Source organism: Caretta caretta, chromosome 8 (assembly GCF_965140235.1).
Source record: "Caretta caretta isolate rCarCar2 chromosome 8, rCarCar1.hap1, whole genome shotgun sequence".
Taxonomy (NCBI): domain Eukaryota; kingdom Metazoa; phylum Chordata; order Testudines; family Cheloniidae; genus Caretta; species Caretta caretta.
This window is the reverse complement of record NC_134213.1, coordinates 101,975,676-101,997,375: the sequence shown is the minus strand read 5'-3', so window position 1 is coordinate 101,997,375 and position 21,700 is coordinate 101,975,676. Positions and strand designations below refer to the sequence as shown.

The 21,700-nt window shown below is 41.5% G+C and overlaps 1 protein-coding gene across 3 annotated transcripts in view; it reads right to left on the bottom strand.

Annotated features, from left to right (window-relative positions):
- TRABD2B (TraB domain containing 2B) overlaps window positions 1-21,700 on the bottom strand; it is a 415,969-nt gene that overhangs the window by 315,228 nt on the left and 79,041 nt on the right. The window lies entirely within an intron of this gene.

The window sequence follows — 21,700 nt, the reverse complement described above, 5'->3', positions numbered from 1 at the left end:
TGCTGTGGCTCCAGGGCTTAAATGGTGATCTGTCAGCTCCTCTGACCAATCAGGGAGCACAGTCACTTAGTCAGGTATATTGGGCCCAGCCCACGTCATTGGGTTGCTAGGCAACCATGCCCAGAGGCAGCTGAGTTCCCGGCAAGATTAGCCAATAGCACATTCTGATAATCCTGGGGCAGGAACCTCCAGACACCAAAATGGGGATGAGACTAGAAAACGAAGCAACCACCCCCAAACCCTTAGAAACAATAAAGGTTGCCTGGACTCTGTGAGAGCAGGTTGGTTGGGAGTGGTGGGGGAAGAGTATGTGAGTGCCCTAGGATGGGAAGTGGATACAAGATCCTTCCTTGAATATTAAAATATACAGGATACAGCCCCGCCTGCCTAGTTGGAACAGTTGGCCCAGCACCTGCCCCACAAACATACCTTGTAGGTTCTTGATCACACATCTGTATGCAAAAACAATTTGGCACATTGCTCAGCCCTTTGCTATAGCTGGAAAGAAAGTGGTTTTCCCATCCTTCAAGTGTTTGAGATTTTTAGTTTGTCCTGTCCCAAACTGGAACAAACATTTAAAATATCCCAAATTTTCATGAATCAATAATAAAATAATAATAATACTAAAAATCAGATCTGGTTTGTCAAAACATTTTGTTTTGATAATTTTGAAGATATTTCATTTTCATTTTGACTTTTTTTCTAACCTTTGTTGTTGCTGTTAGTAGAAATAAACTAAAATTTCAAACTGGAAAAAGGGTGTTTTGAACCAGAAAACAAACCTTTTCATTTTGAAAATGTCAAAATGGAACATTTTGACACTTTGTAACCATTGTTGTCCATTTTTTTTCAAATCAGGTGATGCATCCAAGCAGATCTTTTCCCACAAACAGTTTGTGTTTCAATTGATTGGTATTTTCTAAAGTAAAAAATGTTTAGTTGGAGAAGTCCAGACCAGCACTGTCCAGCCCAATAAGAAATCAGAGTTCTTGAGGCAGTAAGTAGAATATGTATGTTGCACTTTTCATCCACAAAACCTTATAGTGCTCCTGTGAGATAAGCAAGATTTTTTTTTATTCATTTCACAGATGGGTTAGCGGAGACTCACATAGAGTGATCTGAGACCTATTCAGTAGCAGATCCAAGACTAAAAAGCAAGAGTTGCCTGCTCTAACTGCTTAGCTGCACTCCTTCCCAAAACACTATTAAACTGCAGCTTAAGCCCACTGAATTAGGATTGCTCCAATGCATTTCAAACACTTAATAACAAATATTGTCATTAATTACACCTGCTATCCCATAGCAAGGCAGGTAAGCCAAAACTAAAATGCAGAATGAAGAGGACAATCTACTTGCCACACATAGGGAACTACAGCTGGATTTCCTGTGTGACAGTACTATATACTTTACTGTGGAGTGAATGCTCTCTAGTGGTTAGAGCAGGGGATTGGGAAATTGGGATTCCTGGGTTCTGCTACCTGTCTCTCATACTGACAGTGGACAAGTCACTTGTTCCCTCAGTGCCTCAGTTTCCCTACATGTGAATGGGTACAACAATACCTATTTTACATAGAGAAAGGATTAGCTAATGCTTGCAAAGTATTTAGAAAAAAGGTCCTATATGTCAAGGCAATGCATTATTGCTGAATTTAATTTTGTGAATGTGAAAGAACAGTTGATGGAAAAAAGGAGAAAACATTGGAATACACTTGCCAGACCATCTCTCTCTTTATTCTAACCCACAGACTCTGTTCCTCAAGTTGATTGCTGCTTATCTTTACCTAGGGCACCCCGGATTTTTATATGATTAAAATTTCTTTGACAATTGCTGAGGATTTACAACGTGAAATGTTTCAGTTTTCCTTATATTATGTCTTGGCATCAAAGAATCCGCACTCGGGTCCTAAGTACTGGATAAAGATGATTTCTAAGGGGAGACAAATGAATCAAGACCCTGACACCCATCTTTTTTTCATATACATCTGGTTATTATTGAACTGAGGCTTTCATGTTTTAATGATAAATTGTCTTTTCCCGCTGAAACAATGTCCCCAGACGGCCTGTCTCGGCTGAAATGTCTTCTAAGAGCATCTGCTTTTGATCTCTGGGGGTTTTAAATCTTTGGATCTAATCTCCACACTGACTGACTTGAAAGCCGATTTCCACAAAAGTAGAGTGTTAAAACTTGTAGAAACCCCTTAGAAGGGATCATTTGAAATTATTTAAGAGACTATGTTGACAATTATATTCAATATGTCTTTATGATCATTTTTCTGCTAATATATATAATATAGTCTTATATTTTACATCTGTCTCCAATATTAGAAAGAAAGAGAGAGAGAGGGAGAGAGAGAGAGAGATTTCTTGCAACAAATGCTACAGTGGTATTTCAATATAATCTGCATATGTTGTGGCTTAATACTCTAATAAAGGAGGCCTGGAAGCTTTCCAGAGCACAATATTTATGCCCTGTGTATCAATTAAGATAATTGCCAATTAAAATGATATGTCAATTAAAGTAAAGTGACTTATAAAAGGTTCCTGCTTGCTATTAACTTGTTTATGTGCGCAAATTGGAAGTGAAGTTATATGGGATTTTCTTTAGATGCTCAATGTGGTTCACATCCAGTATATAACCAACGCCACCACCTTGGGCTCACCAGTCCATTACTAAGCTGCAGCTCAGTGGGATTTCTAAGGACTGAGAAGGTATACTGAGCTCAGTCAAGAGGAATCACTCACTTGGCTATGAGTAGAACAATATGTGGAACAGATAGGCCAGACTGCTCACAGCATAAATGGGAATAGAAGTTGGCCAATGTGTGTGGGGGATTTCTGCGGCTAAAAGGAAAACCATACTGGTCAAATGAAAGAGAACCTGGAAATCATACAACATATGATGAACATCTTCAATGTTTGTCTACTAGTTTGTCTACTAAACCCGCGGCAATGCACTGCTACATTTTATGTACCGTATTAATGTCAGTGATAGAGACATCTTGAAGGATTCACATTTTAGCTTTGGGTTGGATAAGAATTAAAGGTAGGATAAAGCAGGACATTTTGAGCGGAGTATCTCTTTCCCACAAACAGTGGTGGTTTGAATATAATGGAACCCAGACTGAAGCCACCCCTCTTGAGGTTTGCAAACTCAAGCCCCAACAACTAATTTTTCTGAGACAGATTCTCTTACAGGATTTCCAGTGCTCCCAGCTTCTGATTGGACCACAGACATCAGGGATCAGCCCACTCCAGGATATTTCAGCGCTGCTGCTCTTATCCATGTCCAAACCCAGAAGCGGAAGTCAGAGGTGAGGGGGAAGTAAAAACTCATTGGTGAAAACAAAAATTAATCAAATATTTCAAAATTGTCAAAAATGGGTCCAAATATGAGGAAACATTAAGAGAGGTGGAATTATTTTCTCTAACCATCCCTCATTAACAAAGTGCTTTGAAACATGACAAGCCAATACATACTGATGGCTTTCTGAACCTCATAACGAAAACCTACTCAATTATTTATTTTATAATATTATAAAACTTGGCTGGTAAAATAAATGGGTGGGCCGGAAATGTACAAGAAGCCCTAATTTGATAGGAGCCTCATTGGTGTTAGGAAATACGTGGTTTAGGGAGATTAGTTTATCACATATTTTCCATCTCGCTTGCAGGTTTGTCATCAAATGATAGGATCCAGTTTGGAAACTGACGTTCACTAACTTCTACTTAAAATGTGTTTTGCTAAGTAGGTTATTTGCAGAACATTTTAGAAAAAAAAAGGGAGAATGGTCAAAAAGAGTTCTCTCTTTTATTGTTTTCAGGTGATGTGATTTCAGAGTTTATAAGGGAGTTCCCAACTTTGATATAACAGCTGAATTCAGAACCCCCTCTTCCGATTGTACAAACTGCCCCGTGAGAGCTTGCTGCGGGCTTCCAAGTGGTTTGGATGAGGATTGGTCCAGTAAGAGGCACTGAAGGAAGCTCACCCATGTGAAGAAATTCAAGCTGTCCCTGAAAATGCCCCCCAAAGAGCCCCATTTCCTGACTAAGCAAAAAGCTAATTTGGGGTTGGGGTTGACTTGTTTTCACCTCGTATATTTTCCCTGAAAACATTTGCAGGTGGCCAAGCGAAAACTAACAGTTTCATACTGCTCTGGAAACACCTCCGTCCTGCAGTGGGACAAGGACATTCTCCTTCATATAAACTGAGGGCAGCAACCCAAAGCTACTTCTAGCAGAAACCCGGAGTGTTGATAGGAAATTAGTTCAGCCATTTTGCGGCTGCTTCACTGACCCAGGAGTGAGCCCCAGTGGTGCCCTGCAATCAGATAAATCATCTCTGAAGCATCTGTGTCCCCATGGGGTCATTCTGCTATATTACACCATAGCAGAAGCCACAGTGGATGAGGTCCATCCCCATTTTGTAGTAGCCACATAAATAGATAGATGAATGGGGAGTAGAGAGGAAGGAGGAAGACTCCCTGCAGCACTGAGGATGAGGCACTCTCCTCCTTAAACAAAACCATGGTGATCAGGGATGAAGGGGCCCCTGGAGAACTGCTTTTGGTGTGATGGGAGAGGGGATCAGAGTCTTCCTAACTCTACCAGGTATTTTTATATCATGCTTTGAAGCAATCGCAACCATGCAGTCAGACTGCAGCCATCTTTCATGCCCACAGCCTTATCTGGAATAATCCCCCACAGTCCCAGTGGAGAATGATCAAATGGACCAAGTCTAGGGCGTGGTGGGTGGTGTGCTGGACGCATTTGCATTGGCTTGTCCTCCTCCAAGAACCTCTACAGGTCAGCACACAGCAAGCGTCCACAGCCTTCTGCATCTGGCCCAGCAGGGATATTTTCTGTCGGAATGGGTCAAAGTCAGCGTGCAAACATTTAATCCACTGAAGTGAGAGAGCAAGCCAGCCAGCTAGCCCTGATGGCATTTATCCCTGTACACTCCAGTATCCCTTTGAATATTCCCTGACTCTTCATACTGAGTGCAGTTACACATGAAGCTGCTAATGCACACTGATTTCTCCTTAAGCTTGAAAGCACAAGAGGTTAAACAGATTTTGATATAAGAGCCTACAAGGAACACTCTATTTAAAAAGACTATGCATCACTGGCTGCAACTGAAAGGATGATGAGTGGTAGGAGGAGATGAAAGGTGGTTCAGACATGGGCATGATGACAACAGTAAAGGGAAATTAAATACACTGCAGGGAAATGGAAGTCATAATCATCTTGGGTTTGCAGCTCATGAACAGTGAAAGGCTTATGTGATGAAACAGCAGGTAGAAGTGCCCTGAGACTCAGGTTTTAGGGCCCCAAGGGTTTCAATTTGACATTCAAACCTTTTAAAGTTTTACGAGGGCATCCAGGAACTCCTCCTGCTCAGCCCCCTCTGCCATGTGCTGTGCTTTCTGATTTACACGCCCTACGGAACGTACAATGAATTCCAGGAAATCATGCAGAAACCGTGGTAGGGTCATAATTAAAAAACTTTAGAGCAGTATTAAATTTCTGCTAAGGCCCAGTCTAAACGCAAAGGGGCAAGAACATCAGTGGGTGTAAATCGGCATCGCTCAACTGAAGTCAATAGTGCTTGGCAAATTTACATCATCTGGCAGAGTGCGATATTCCCATTTAAAACAGACACACTGTGTCATGCATGGGGGCAGACATTTAAATGCAGCCGAACCTTGCTAATTCACACATTGCTAATCCACAAACCTGAGCATCTCCTCTCACAAAATACAAAGCAGTGATTTTTCTCCGCTTCCCAGCAAAGATTCAATTGCAGACAGCTGTAGCAAGGTCTCACATTGCTAAGTGAAATCCTGAAGTCCATTCTCAGGCAAAATCCCTATTGATACATCTGCAAAGACTCTCCTGTTAAGAGCTGCCCAAAGAGAGCTATTTGCAGTGCATAACAACTCCTCTACTGAATCAACAGACCCTATACTTATGTACCAATCGATGGCCTTATGCTATCTACCTATTTACTGACACTGCTTTTATTAGCTAGACTTCTTGTAACATCTCCCAGTCTTTATTAGTTCTTTACAAATAATGACTAAAAAGTCTCTTCCCTCCCATCCCCCACTTAGAGTATAAGAACAGTCATACTGGGTCAGATCAATGGTCCATCTAGCCCAGTATCCTGTCTTCTGACAATGGCCAATGCCAGGTGCTTCAGAGGGAATGAACTTCCCTTATTGTATCACTCAGAAAATAGGATATGTTAACGTTTTCAAAAGTGGTCACTACCTTTGGGTTGATGTGGTCAACTTGAGAAACTTAACATGTCTCAAACTGGGCACCCAAAGTCAGTAGCCCATTTTGAAAATGTTGCTCCTAAACTTAAAAAATTAATAAAAAAATGGGATGTCAAGATCCTGTTCATCAAGAAAATAATTAAGGAGGAGATTTTCTAATGCACAAAGGGCAGGTAGGTGCCAAATTCCCATTGAATGTGGTGACATTTGTATGTCTAGGAAAGTTGGCACTGATCTATAACTGAATCCTGACCATCATGGTCCTCCAGCAGTTGTGATTAGGATCAGGAAATCCACATTTGGGGGAACAAAGAAGAAATATTTTTGTGGGGGGCAATTTTTTTGGAAAATGGGATTATTTGAAATCGTCAAAGAGATGGATGAGAGGGCAGAGGGTGAAAGGTGTATGATAAATTACCGCATGTCTCTAAAATTGATCGCAGAGTTCCGCCACTGATGACATGGGTATCACCTAACGTTACCTCTTCACACTGAAATTTCCCATGGAGTGTGTCAACATGGTCAATCTTAAATCTGGCATTTCCCAACTTTTGAGTGCTTGACATTGCAACCTTAACATTCTTTTAATGCAAGGTTTTCTTTTTGTTTTGTTTGGTATATTATATAACATACAGCATGGTCAGTGCTGTACAGAACAAATTGCAGACAAGGGTTCAGCCCACAATCTAAAAGCCCAGTTCTTGCTCATATGGATAGTCATCCTTTAGATGAGTAATCCCACTACTTGCAATAGCTTTTGTGGTTGCTGAATACCCCTGTCACATGAACAGTTCTGCAGCATGCATGGGATTAGCAGTCCCTTTGCAGATACATGATATCATCTCATCAATCAATCCATCAGGGATATCCCTGTAATCCATCCCTGCCAGCTCTCCTGCCTCTTCAGTTCAACACTCCCATGAAAGATCAGATTTGCCCTTAGCAACATGTTCATTAACATATAATCATAGAACTGGAAGGGACTTCGAGCGGTCATCTAGTCCAGTCCCCTGTGCTGAATCAGGAGTAAGTGTCCCTGACAGGTGTTTGTCTAATTTGCTCTTAAAAATCTCCAATGATGGAGATTCCACAACCTCCCTGGGCAATTTATTCCAGGTGCTTCAGAGGGAATGAACCCTGACAGTTAAGAAGTTTTTCCTAATGTCCAACCTAAACCGCCCTTACTGCAATTTAAGCCCATTGTTTCTTGTCCTATCCTCAGAGGTTAAGGAGAATATTTTTCTCCCTCCTCCTTGTAACAACGTTTTATGTACTTGAAAACTATTATCAGGTCCCCTCTTAGTCTTCTCTCCTCCAGACTAAACAAACCCAGTTTTTTCAATTTTCCCTCATAGGTCATGTTTTCTAGAGCTTTAATCATTTTTCTTGATCTTCTCTGGGATTTCTCAAGTTTGTCCACATCTTTCCTGAAATGTAGAGCCCAGAACTGGACACAATACTCCAGCTGAGGCCTAATCAGCATGGAGTAGAGTAGAAGAATTACTGCTTGTGTCTTGCTTACAGCACTCCTGCTAATACATCCCAGAATGATGTTTGCTTTTTTGCAACAGTGTTCCACTGTTGACTCATATTTAGCTTGTAGTCCACTATGACCCTCAGATCCCTTTCCGCAGTACTCCTTCCTAGGCAGTCACTTCCCATTTTGAATGTGTGCAACTGACTGTTCCTCCCTAAGTGAAGTACTGTGCATTTGTCCCTATTGAATTTCATCTTATTTACTTCAGACCATTTCTCCCATTTGTCTAGATCACTTAGAATTTTAATCTTATCCTCGAAAGCACTGCAACCACTTCCAACTTGGTATCAGCCATAAACTTTATAAGTGTACTCTCTATGCCATTATCTAAATCATTGATGAATATTTTGAACAGAACTGTACCTTACCTACCAGTTCTGCTAAAGTCTGAGTGAGTTGAAGTCAGCTTTTTTTGAAGTCCATTCTCCTTATTCTGCTCCTCTCACTCCTTCTTTTTCTTAGAATCATGAAATCTATTATTTCATGATCACTTTCACCCAAATTTCCTTTCACTTTCAGATTTGCTATCAATTCCTCCCTGTTGGTCAGAATCAAGTCTAAAATGGCTGCCCCCCTGGTTACTTCCTCAACATTGTGAAACAAAAAGTTGTCTCCAATACATTCCAAGAAGTTATCGGAAATTTTGTGTTTTGCCATATTACATTTCCAATGGATGGCTGGATAGTTAAAGTCCCCCATTACAACCAGGTCTTGTGTTTTGGATATTTCTGTTATTTATTCCAGAAATGCCTCATCTACCTTCTCTTCCTGATTTGGTCTATATTAGACCCCCACCATGACATGACCCCTATCTTTTACCCCTTTACTTTTACCCAGAGACTTTCAACTGGTCTGCCTCTCACCTTCTTCTGGACCTCAGAACAAGTGTATATATTTTTGATGTATGATGCAACACCTCCTCCCTTTTTATCCTGCTTATACTTGACTAAGCTGTTCCCCTCTATACCAAAGTTCCAGTCATGAGACTTAGCCCACCAACTCTCTTTGACGTCAATTAAGTCACAATTTCACTTATGTACTAATACTTCCAGCTCTTCCTGTTTATTCCCCATACTCCTCGCCCCTGTTCCCTCTAGATCCTAAACCCCGCGCACACAGTGAAACACCACACACACAACAAATTTGTACAGAAGCACAACAATTTGCACAGAAGAAATTTTTTGCACACACGGCCTGTCAAAAATGAGAGGGAATATTGTTACTTGCTTTTGTGCATAGGCATTTACGATGTTTGCAGTGTTGTTGGAGCTGTGTTCGTCCCAGGAAACTAGAGTGACAAGGTGGGTGAGGTAATATCTTTTATTGGACCATCTTCTGTAGGTCCAAGACAAATATTTCACCCACCTTGTCTCTCTAATTTAAGACGTTGAGCAGATTCCCCCACTGATTTCCCTCTTGTCACTCCTCAGGCCCTACTATAATTTTCCATGTCGTCCCCAGCATCTAGACCTCTGTTAAGGTCACCTTTTTTATGCTTACCTGTGTGCTTTTGTCATCTGCCCCCTTTGAACCTAGTTTAAGACCAAACACTTAAGCAGGGGTGCTGGGAGAAAGTCAGCCAGTAATAAGGGCCACAGTTCTGTTCTTCAAAGCATGAGCCAAGTCCTCCTTTGGTATTATACACCGCCCTTTCTTGGTGGTATTTTTTTTTATTCATGCACATCTGATTGCAACACATGGCTAGTTTCTGAAACTGACAAAATATTTCCCCATTTTATTTACGTCATGGTTTATTTGAGCTGCAGCACACTTAAGCCTAATAAATGACAACTGAGAAGCAGCGATGAACTCTCCAAATTAAAGAAAACAGCCTCTCTCCCCCCACCAATTTCCATCATTTCATACTGAATGGCTGCTGTGTTGTTTTATTCTGGTTTTCATGATCCTATTCACTCGTGATCTGGCCCAGGGTATAGACAGACAGACACTGAAGCATCTGAAAGAGATTACTACAGTCTGTTACTCTACGGCAGGCTCCAGATCACTGACACACAGAAAGAAAAAAAGAGCTGAAAAGATATACCACTCCTTAATCACTAGAGAATTTTCAGGCCAGCATATTCAGATCAAATGGTGTCAAAGGTTGTTATTCACTTCCCTATTGACTCACCGCCAGACCACCTTAGTGCTGGCCACAAGCTAAATCCACACTAGTTGAAGCTAATTACTCTCATTATTAATACCTAACTCTTATATAGCACTTTCCATCAGTAGATATCAAAGCACTTTCTAAAGGAGGTTGGTATCAGGATCTCTGTCTTACATATGGGGAAACTGAGGCACTGGGGTGAAGTTACTTGCCCAAAGTCACCTAACAAGGATTGGTAGAGCTGGGAATCAAACCCACGTGTTCTGAGGTGCCAGTGGTTGTGGTTAAGTGGTTGTGAAAATTCCAGTAGGTGACTATCTGCATCTTTAGGCACATAAATACACAGTAATTGAAAATCTGGCCCTTTGACACCCAGTGCCTATTGAATGAATTGGGTGCCTAACTCAATGAGGCCCCTTGGGAAAATCTCACCTGAGGAATGGTGGTTTCACAGGTATTCTCTAAAGGCCCAATCCTATTCCTATTGAAATCTATACCAAAACTCTTACTGATTTGGCTGGGAGCATCAGACACCAGAGCCGGATGTTTTACATTTGACTTTATGTCAGGAGCTCCATAAAACTATAACCATAAGAATTATACACCCATAAATGATCACACTTGGGGCTTTTTAATGTATTTTCCAGCAGCACACAGGCTCAGAAAGGCATGGCCTGATTATCCCGCTTCCCCTCACTTGCTGATTGGCCTTCTCATGCCCCAGTATGCAAGAGTTCATGTTTCAAAAGGATCAGGGCCTAGCCTGCCCCCACTGAAGTCAATGAAATGTTTGCCACTGATTTCAGTGAGAGCAGGAGCGTGGTTTGACCTCTTGGTCCCACCAAAGTTAGCCCAGGTGCAAAAAGCAATGGGACCAATCTCTCAAGGCGCTCAGCATTCCCTTATGGGGAGCCCCCTCCATTTCTGTTGAAGGCAAGGGTACTTTGCATGGTCAGATCATAAGTTACTGGGATGTCAGCACTGCACAGTTAGCATAAAATGCAAAATGAAAGATCCTGCTGTTATTTATATTGCAGTACACACTAGGCCCCATTCACACTCGTGGGTGTCTTACTTTCTGGGCTCCAGACAAGCATTTAGAAAGAGATACCCACCCCAAAGAGTTTACAATCTACGCCACCTATTACAACCATGGGGCTCTGCAGGGCCCAACGCAAACAGAGCTCATTGCAGAACTGGGCCTAGTTTAACACTGACTTTGGCATGTGGCACATACATTGTGGAGTGTTCTCCAGTCCTCCTTCTCTTGCCAGAATCCAGCATAATTATATTGGTGTAAATCATGTATTTGCCACAAGCTTTGAGCACGGGCAAACACTGTGCTGCCCCAGGGGCAAACTAAGAGGCAGACCATGACTTTCAGTTAGAGATGGTCAGAAAATGTCCTTTTCCTGCGGGAAAAAAAAAATCAACATTTTGGCAAAAAGAAAATAAATACATCAATAACTGAAATATTTCAAATTGTAAATGCTGTCATGGTGCCTCAACAGAGCTGTACTTCCAGTCATTTATAATCCCATTCTCCTCTGTAGGTTGGACTCTCTGGTCAGACTACATCTCCCATAATGCACCACGGTCTCACCTCACCGGTGAGGGGATGTGGTTGCATCCTGGGAGTCTCTGGCCATGATGGATCATGGGATATGTAGTCTGGCTGGGAAGCTCAGCCCACAGAAAAGGATGGGGATATGAGGAACTATAGCTCCCATGTGGTGGGATATCCTGAAATAGTTGAAATAGTTTTTTTTGGGGGGCGGTCACTCAGTGTCTCACTTGCTCCAGGGGAGAGAGAAGTACACTGCACCCCACTTATGCCTGACTTGGTGGACCTCCCCCAGGGCACCAGCATAGATATGCTGATCTCTATGTAGTGGAATGGGGGGGGGAACCAAGACTGCCCATTTTCTGGGCTTCACTCCTGCCTACACAACACAGGAGGAGGAATATGGTAGCTCTGTGGACCCATGGTGTTGGAGCTCACACAACAAATTTTCAAGATTTTGACAAAAAAAAAAAGAATCATGAACAAATTTAAAAATGTTTGTAAGCATGTTTTGAAATTCTCACACAATTGTTCGGCATTTTTCTACCAGCTCTAATGAGGCTCATTTACAAGCACATTTTCAAACTTCAGTCAGCGTTTATGAAACCAAATGACGTTTTTCAACAGGACAAATCCCACTGTAGAGCCTAGGTGCACATTTATAGGTTAACTGTAGATTCAATTCTGGACCAGTGCCGTGTTTAAAGTCTAATATCTCAGAACAACCTAAGGCTTGGAGCAGCAGCTTTATGCTATTAGAAACCCCAGAAACTTCCTTTTCTGATGTGTTAAGACTTTTTGTTTCCAGCCCAGGATATCACAAAGCCAATTTAGATCAGTTTTAGAGGTTTCTAAAATGGATTAGTTATAATTTCCCTTCTTTTTGGACTCATAGTAACTAAGGGACAAATCCAATTCCTACTAAAGTCAAAGGAAAGATGCACACTGATTTCAATAGGAGTTGGAACAGTCACTAAGAAACCAGAATTATAGGCAGACTGATATGAGAAAGAGCCCCAATCAAATCTTTTACAAAATATGTATAATATATTACCTATATAGAATTCATAAGAAGAACATAAGACTTGCCAGACCAGGTCAAATCAGTTGGTCCATCTAGTGTGGTATCCTGCCTCTGAAGAGATCAGTGCCAGATACTTCAGAGGATGGTGCAAGAAGCACCACAAAGAACAGCTAGGGAACAGTATGCCCATAGCAGATGTTCCTCCCTAAACCCAGACAATTAGGGTTGGCTGATGCCCTGAAACATGAGGGTTTATGTCCCTATTTTTTTTTTTTATCCCAAGTATTATCTCTGTGAATCTTCTTCATTGTCTAATAGGGTGTAAATGTTTTCTTGGCACACATCTGGGAATGCCTTCAGAACTCACTCATGTCTTTGCTACTCAAGCCATCCCAGCTTGTGCCAATAAAACCTTTTCATTACACCGCCATGCTCTGTGCAATGGGTATATTTCTATTACCTATGTGGGAATGGTAAGCAGGTGATAAAAATGCAAACGCATGTAATCAATGGCATTCCTTCCAACATATGCAGACTTCCCATCTCGATGCACACTGCCTTGCAATCCTCCAGCAACCTCAGTTCCTATATTTTTGTGATAAATTTATGGCTTTATGCATAGCAAAATTGTGCATGTGTGTGCGTGGGAGGATGGCCACCTTCAGGGTGGTCTTGCAGCAAAGAGCCAAAATAAGATACTCAAATATGATTACAGGATATAATAAAAAAATGCTTCTTCCAGTTCATTCTCAAAGAGTCTCTTGGAAGAAGAAGAAAAAAGAAAACTTTTTTTTTTAAAAGAGACTGCTTGCTACCCACCCAACGGAGTCTGCAGCAATCACCAATTTTCCTCTGTTTGAACCTTTGAGTATATACTTCATAATTTCACATGGTGAAAACTAACCCGGAAAAGCCCAGGCGGCAGCTGAAACACACACACGCCCCCCGGCCCCGCAACTGATTCCTGCAGAGCAAAGAAACAAAATTGGACTTTTTTTATTTTTTAAGGTAGAGGGAATCTCCAGTCTTTGAGTGAAAGGAAAACTGAAGCAATTAGTTTTACCTTACATGGCTAAGTACATATTTACCATATAAGAGCATATATTAAGGAATGAGTTTATAAAACGAGATTGGTATTTTTTGTTGTTGTCCCTTCCCCTCCCCCACCTTAAGAAATACTGTGTCACTGTCTCTATAGATGTGTATGGTCCTGGTGTCTCTCACAAATTGGGCTGCCATTTTGCTGATGCGCCATCAGTCTCCAGGGTTTGCTGGAAATAGATTAGAGGCCCAACCCAGAACCCGTTAACATCAATGGCAAAACTCCCAGGCCCTAATTCACTGTACCTTCTACCTTATGTTGTCATTTATACCAGGGACAACTTGCCCTTACTTTGCATTGGTGTAAATGACTAAACAAGGTGCAAGGCAATGGAGAATCAGACCTCCATTAGATCCGGCCCTAATACATCCTCAGTGAGTGAAACTCCATGCAGCTCCACTGACTTTAGTTAATCTCTGTTTAGGGAATTCAGCTCATCTCATCCTTTGAATGTATGGATATGACAGAGAGTTTGAAAGTGGTCATATAGCGGATTCTAGAATCCTCTTAGTCCCTTGCAGAGAGGAAGGATAGTTTCAGTTAAGGCATGGAACAGGGAATCAGGTAAACGGGGGTCACCACTGTCATTAGACTTCCTGTTACATTGTCACTAGAGCTGGATGCAATTTTGAATATTCAAAATTTCAACCAAAAAATGTGTCCAGAATTTTTTCGCATTTTTTTGGTTCGATCTTTTCCAATCAGCTACTAGAGTGGTCAACATTTTCCAAACATTTGAAATGTTGATTAAATATTTCTGTGAAAAGCATCAAGCATTATTCACCTTTTTCTACTATCTCTAACTTTTGAAATACAGGACACCCTGGTCTCACTTTTTAGAAGTGCTGAGCATTCTTCTTGCTATGTAGATATAATGAATAAAATATCTCTGCCTGCATTTCCCTCTAAACTGAGACACTTTAACCACTGAATGCATCCGATGAAGTGAGCTGTAGCTCACGAAAGCTTATGCTCAAATAAATTTGTTAGTCTCTAAGCTGCCACAAGTACCCCTTTTCTTTTTGCGGATACAGACTAACACGGCTGCTACTCTGAAACCTTTAACTAAAATAGTCATCTCTCATTTTAGCCTTCTGGGGTTTTTTAGCCAGAAATCTCAAAAGTATTTTGCAACAGAGGGTAAGGCTCATTATTCCTATTCTACAGATGGGGAAACTGAGGTGCAGTGGTTTGCTCATGGTCATGCAACAAATCAGTAGCAAAATTAGGAACAGAACCTAGTTCTCCGAACCATCAGACTGGTTTGGTGAACGAAATGAGCTTCCTAAGCATTTTAAACTTGAAGCATCTTCCATTCCTTTTTTTTCTCCTAGATGACATATTCTTATAGTGCATCTCACTCCCCTTCATTAATATATAACCACGGCTGTTGTTTCTGTATCTGTAAGATTTCAACCTTTAATATAACTATTGTTCATTTAAAAAAAAAAGCTTTTTATCTATTATCTGGATAATTCTACTTCAACTAAACTGAGAAGGAAGAAGAAAGATTTGAATTATGCAGGAGTAAAAGGTGCATGGAATAGCCATGAGAAAATGAAAAACAGTGTAAAAACTCATGTGGTTTTGCACTTTTTGATGAACTAAAATGAGCTGATCTTGGCAAAAAAAAAATGTTGCAAAGGTATTTCAAGCAAACCCGTTGCCAATTTTAGATGAAAACAGAGGTTCTTTTTAAGGCAAAAATCTGGCCTGCTTCTTGGGTGGAAGTGAACTTTGCATGAGAAAAAAGAAACCTTAACTGTTGCACTTTTCGTGTGCTTTTGAAGTGAAAATAGCCATTTAATTGAAATTTCACACAAAGGTAAATTTGGGGTACAATAAATCCTGAGAATAAAACCAGCAAATGTTCAGGAGAAATTCCCTGAAACTAATCATCTGAAGGTCACACTTCATAACTCCGTTGAGAAAGGTCATTCTGTTGCAGTCTTTGCTTTCAGGATACTGCTGCATGCCCAGCTATTTTACATGTAAATAATAAAAAACCTGGAAGAAATAACAAGTCATTTTATCACAGAACTGCTATATTAGTGCCAAAAAACCAGTATTCATTTGGCATCTAATTATTCTTTCTGTTACCAGAGAAGTTCCTACCTTGTCCCATGACATTAACACTAAAAAATAAATTCCTCTATATTTTGGCTGTTCATATTGGGAGTCAAATGCTAGTCTCCTGAGACATGGGTTATAATCAAAGGATCTCTGTAAGCATCAGATCAGACTACTTCTTCCATCAGGGCTTGAAGCATTGGTGATGATGGATGGCCGCATAATGCAGTGAAAGGACTTCTGGACTGTGGGTCCCTCTTTGGCTCTGCCATTTCTATTATCATCTCCTCTCAATTATGCTCTAATCTGTAAATGGTGAAGAGAAAGGTCGTATGTATTGTTTCTAGAGTCATACAGCCATAGAATTTAAGGCCAGACGGAACCTCCAGATCATCTAGACTGACCTCCTATATATCACAGGCCATCAGCAACACCCACCCACCCACTAAACCCAACAACCAAATTTAGATCAAAGCATTACAGCCCTCAGAAGACTAATACATTGTGTACCACTGGCAGAGAAGAGAAGAGACCGAGATGCACCAATGCCACAAGCCCTCTGTAATGGCAGGGAATCGATGAAGTGTGATATATATACCCAGATAAATCTGGCAAGCTATCCACAGCTATTTTCTTTCACAGCCAGGGTTACATTTCGTAAGATATATGCTGTTCTTGAGAAAGCATTTTTGCTTATTGAACAACTGACTGTTTTGCTTAGGGTGTTCCCCTCCTTCCCTTTTCTTCAAATGACGGGAAAGATGAAACAACCTTGGTTCATCAGTCTGGTAAGCATATAGTGTAGTTACTATGTGCCGAGAGAGAGAGAGAGAGAGAGCAAAGCTATACAGTCCATTCCAAACACAACAAACATGATGTTGAGAAATGTGGTCAGAATAAATTTGCACAATTTCTCCTCCGCTCAGCAGTCAGTCCCCAACAATTTCTGGAGAATGGCTCCTGTGTTGATTTAATAGGTAAGGCTAAAGATTTCCCATTCCTCTAGTCTAAGCTGTTTCCCAAAACGGTAAACCAGATATATGTCCCCTAGACCCAGAATCAGAAATGATTAACAATTAGTCCAAACCAAAACCCCAGAAATAAAGAATATTAACTGGGAAGTATTCAGATGACAGATCCAGATCGGGCTCCACTTTTTGCAAACCTTTATAATGGGTCGAACATACTGCTAACACCTAGGGGACCCTACATCCCTAAAATCTGGAAATAGAGCCAAATCCACGCTTTGCACCTTGAGCCCACACACAGGTTTTCAGTAAGAAATTCCCATTTAAGCTGGAAGGATGATGAGCCAACTACTGGTCTGAATGATCAAAAACTCGACTGCAGGCAATGGAGGTGTGCCCATTTGCACCAACAGAGATGTTTTGTCTTACTAGCTGATTCCAAGTATTGGGTTTCTGCTTGTTTTTTTCCCCTTCCCATCAGACAGGCTCCTATTAAACCATTTACCACCGAACATACAGAACGGAATGGGTCTGTTAAAGGCCATCGCCTTCTCTTAACAGAGCCTCAGCAGCCTTTAATATATCATCCTTTACGCTGCATTCTTGTGCTGGTGCATGTATTAAAAACATTATTATGTGGCTACAGTTATACCACAGAATTAGTTTTTGGGAATGATATCCAAAGCCACACGTACTGTAGGACAGGGAATACAGAAGAGTATTATGGCCCCTGCCCTCTGTCCCGTTCCCCTACGCCCCTGGAGTTGAAGATCACCGGGAGACGCTGCATTCGTCAAGTGAGATTTTTATTTCCCCCTCTGAACAAGCTATCTTTATGAAATGAAATGACTGCCCTTCAGATATTAAAAATAACACCTCTTTAGGAGAGAGTTGCATGGGCAAGGACTGTAGCCCATTTCATAAAGAGAACATTTACACTTCAGAAAATTTAAAAGCAAGCACAGAATTGGACCAAGACCAATTGTGGGGGATGGACCGGGACATTTTGTCTTTGGTGTAAAAGTAGGTACTGAGAAAAGGCTAATTTTTTATGCCTTATTCATGTTTCAAAGCGCCTTTGCTAGAAACAAAGAAACCTTAAACGTGAACTTTTAATAGTACTGTTAAGTTTAATAGACATTTTGAGCAGCTTTGCATTGAAATTGTTTAATGGTTTATATACACGGCTGGCTTCACACCCTTGTGCTTTACCTGATGCTTACCTATGTAAACCTTCTGTTGGAAACATAACAAGTTTTGTATCCAGGAAGCAGGGCTTTGAAGAGTAGAATTTAAATGTGAGGGGTACTTCAACACACCATGCTTAAGTGCCATTCTTTGCCCCGCACAAACAAGGTACTTCTTGTCCCTGTGGCAAGGTTTGCAGAGAACACAAGCAGAAAACAGTTTCAGCTAATAAAACGCCTGCACTTTGGAGCATGGCATTAGGTAATCAACTGGATACAACCACTGGCATTTAGTCGCCGCTCCTTAAAGCCCTCTATTTGGTTATCCATGGTCTCCCCCTGCCCATTCATGGTGAAAACAGCCATGTATTTATGGGATATTGTCTCTTAACGTTCCCCTTCCCTCACTTGCTACATCTGCTTGGTCTTCTGTCACTCCATATTCCCTCTGTCACAGGTCAGTCCTGATGATGGTTGGACAAATACCTGTCAGGGATGGGCTAGATAATACTTAGTCCTGCCTTGAGTGCAGGGGACTGTACTCTCGAGGTCCCTTCCAGTTGTATGATTCTATTATACTGTTCCACCAGCTAGCTAGATCAGCCTGCCCCCCATTCTGAATCCCCTTCCTTTTTCAGAGCACAGCGCAAACCTGAGGATGGAAGAATAGTTTGGTGGATGAGGATGCGGGAGGCTTAGATTCAGTTCCAGTCTTGGCCAAAAACTTTGTCTAAGAGCTTGGGCAAGCCTACCCTGTATCTTATCTTGCACTGTGGATAATATTTTTCTGCCTCTTAGGGGTAGGGTGGAGGATAAGTCCATCAGTGCTTGTGAGGAGGTTACATACTATAGAGATGACGGCCAGATAAGTAGACGGAGATGGGTCTGAGGCACAAAGTTCGTGGAAGTTTTAGATGTGTATCTGAAGTTTCACTCTTCTGCACTTCCTGGTGCCTACCAGGATTAAGAGTGAAACTGCCAAAACATCCCAAGAAAGGTTACTGCTGTGATACTTTGGGTCTCATCGGAAGCAGCAAGGACTGGAAACCTCGTGGACAAGATTTTCAATACCAACTAGCGACTTTAGGTGCCCAACCCAAGATACTTACAGGGGCCTGATTTTCAGAACCTGCTGATAACCAGCCCTCTGAAAATCAAGCCTCTTTAAGATATCTCAAGTCATGCACGAATATCACTAATTGCTTTTGAAATTTTTTGCCCATGAGAAAAGCCTGTTTCTCCAAATTTTCCAACCCCGTTTGGCAACCTAAGGGGCTTTGATAGTTTGGATAAACTTTTGCTAATCTGCAAATATTTTTCTTAATTACAGTTTTAAATGTTGTGCACACGTTCTAAGACATAATTAATGTATACATGTTAGAAACTAGAAAAAAAAATCTTTGGGCTTCTTCAATACATCACCAATAATCTGCACATATGCAAAAAAGTGATTTCCAGCTGAGCCAATCCACTTAAGATGCTCTGTCAGACTCTATGGAGTCATGGATTCAGCTCTCCCTGTGCTACTGAATCAAATGTGATGGCCACCATCTTGGCTGACAGACCTGAACAAGGGACCTCCAGAGCTAAAAGCATGAGCTGATAAGCCTGAATTGAATCTAACACACAGACATATACACACAGCAAACCTGGGCATTAGACAGAGAACTCTGCTAGGTGGTAAAGTCTATTCTAGTCCTCCCATTGGTCCTCCTTTTGCAGAAAGGACCTGCGGAAGTCTCGTTGTTACACAGAGCTCCAGGATATATGCAGCTGGGATTACCCAGTGTCATTCTAATTTATTCTGTTTCGTAGAGCGTTTTTCAAGGAGATTTTTTAGCTATCTAAAAAACAAAAGGGTTACAATAAAGGAAATGGAAGGAGGGGCATGTCACCAAGGAAGTATACATGGGAATAGCATGAGCGTGTAGGGGAAAAATTAGGAAAGTAAGGCAAGGACTCAGTTACAGCTGGCAAGAAATGTTAGAGACAACAAGAAGGGGTTCTACAAATATGTCAGACAAAAAAGAAAGATCAGGGATCGTGTGGGTCCGCTGCTCAATGGAGAAGGTCAGCTGTTAACGGAAGATGATAAGAAGGAGCTTCTCAGTGCCTACTTCGCTTAAGTCTTCACACAAAAAATAATGTGACGAGCGAAGTGATCATAGACGATAAAGGGGAAGAGATGCTGATTGGGCTAAGTAAACATGTCAGCAATCTGACTAATTTGAACGAATTCAAGTCAGCAGGCCCTGATGCTATTCACCCCAGGGGGCTGAAAGAATAATTTTGGAGCCACTGGCAATAAGATTTGTAAACTCATGGATGACAGAGAGGTCCCGGAAGACTGGAGAAGGGCTAACATGGTGCCTATTTTTTTAAAAGGGAAAAAGGAGGAGCCGGAGAAATATAGACCAGTCAGCCTGACTTTGATACCTGAGAAGCTACTCGATCAATGTAGCAAACATTCAATTTGCAAATATCTGGAGGATGAAGGGGTGATCAGTAGCAGCCAGCATGGATTTACTAAGAACAAATCATGCCAAACCAGCTTGATTTCCTTCTTTTTCAGGGTAACTGGTTTGCTGGATTTGGTGAATGCACTGGACATAATATACCTGGACTTTAGCAAGGCTTCTGACACAGTCCCACATGACATTCTGAGAAGTACGCTGAAGAAATATGAGCTCAGTGGAGCTACCATTAAATGGATACATAATTGGTAAACAACCGCAAACAAAGAGCAACTATTAATGGAATGATGCTGGATTGGAGGGAGGTATCAAGAGGGGTTCCACAGGGATCTGTTCTGGGTCCGGTGTTGTTGTAACATCTTTATTAATTACCTGGATATAGGAAGAGAGAGCATATTGATCAAGCCTACAGGTGACAAAAAGCTATTGGGGGTTGCCAACACTTCAAAGGGATCTTAATAAATTGGAGAACTGGGCTATAGACAACAAAATGAAATTCAACAATGACAAAGGTGAGGTGCTACACTTAGGGAAGAAAAACCAAATGCACAAATTCAGAACAGGAGATAAGTATCTTGGCAGCAGCACCGCTGAGAAGGATCTGGGAGTTGTGGTGGATCACAACCTCAACATGAGTAAACAATGCAATACTGTTGCAAAAAAAGCAAATGCAATTTTGGGTTCCATTAACAGAGGCGTAGCATGCAAGTCATGGGAGCCAATAGTACTGCTCTGCTCAGCACTGGTTAGGCCTCAGCTGGGGTACTGTGCCCAATTTTGGTCACCAATGTACTGAAAGGATGTAGAGAAACTAGAAAGGACCCAGAGGTTAGTGATAAAGATGATCAGAGGGATGGAATGCAAGCCGTGTGAGCAAAGGCTGAAGGAAGGAACTGGGTATGTTTAGTATGCAAAAGAGGAGGTTAACGGGGATATGACAGTGGTCTTCAAATACTTGGAAAGGCTGCCATAAAAAAAGATAGAGAAAAATTATTCTCTCTTGCCAGAGAGGACAGGACAAGGGGCAATGGGTTCAAACGACAGCACAGCAGATTTAGACTAAATCTCATGGAAACCTTCCTAACTGTAAGAACAGAGGGAGAATGGAACAGATACCTAGGGAAGTTGTGGAAGCTCCTTCACTGGAGGTTTCAAAAAGAGGCTGGAGAGCCACCTGTCTGGGATGACTTAGGTAGGAGCTGCAGGAGACACATTAAAAGAGCCACTGGCAACTCACAAGCCTCAGTTTAAGGATCACTGATATAGAGGTTTTTATAGTACCTGTGATGGGGTATACAAACCCTACACTGGGACGGAAAGGGTTAAAAGACTATAATGGGTCCAGATAGCCCCGCCCCTCCAACCCTGCAGAGCAAGCTCCAACTG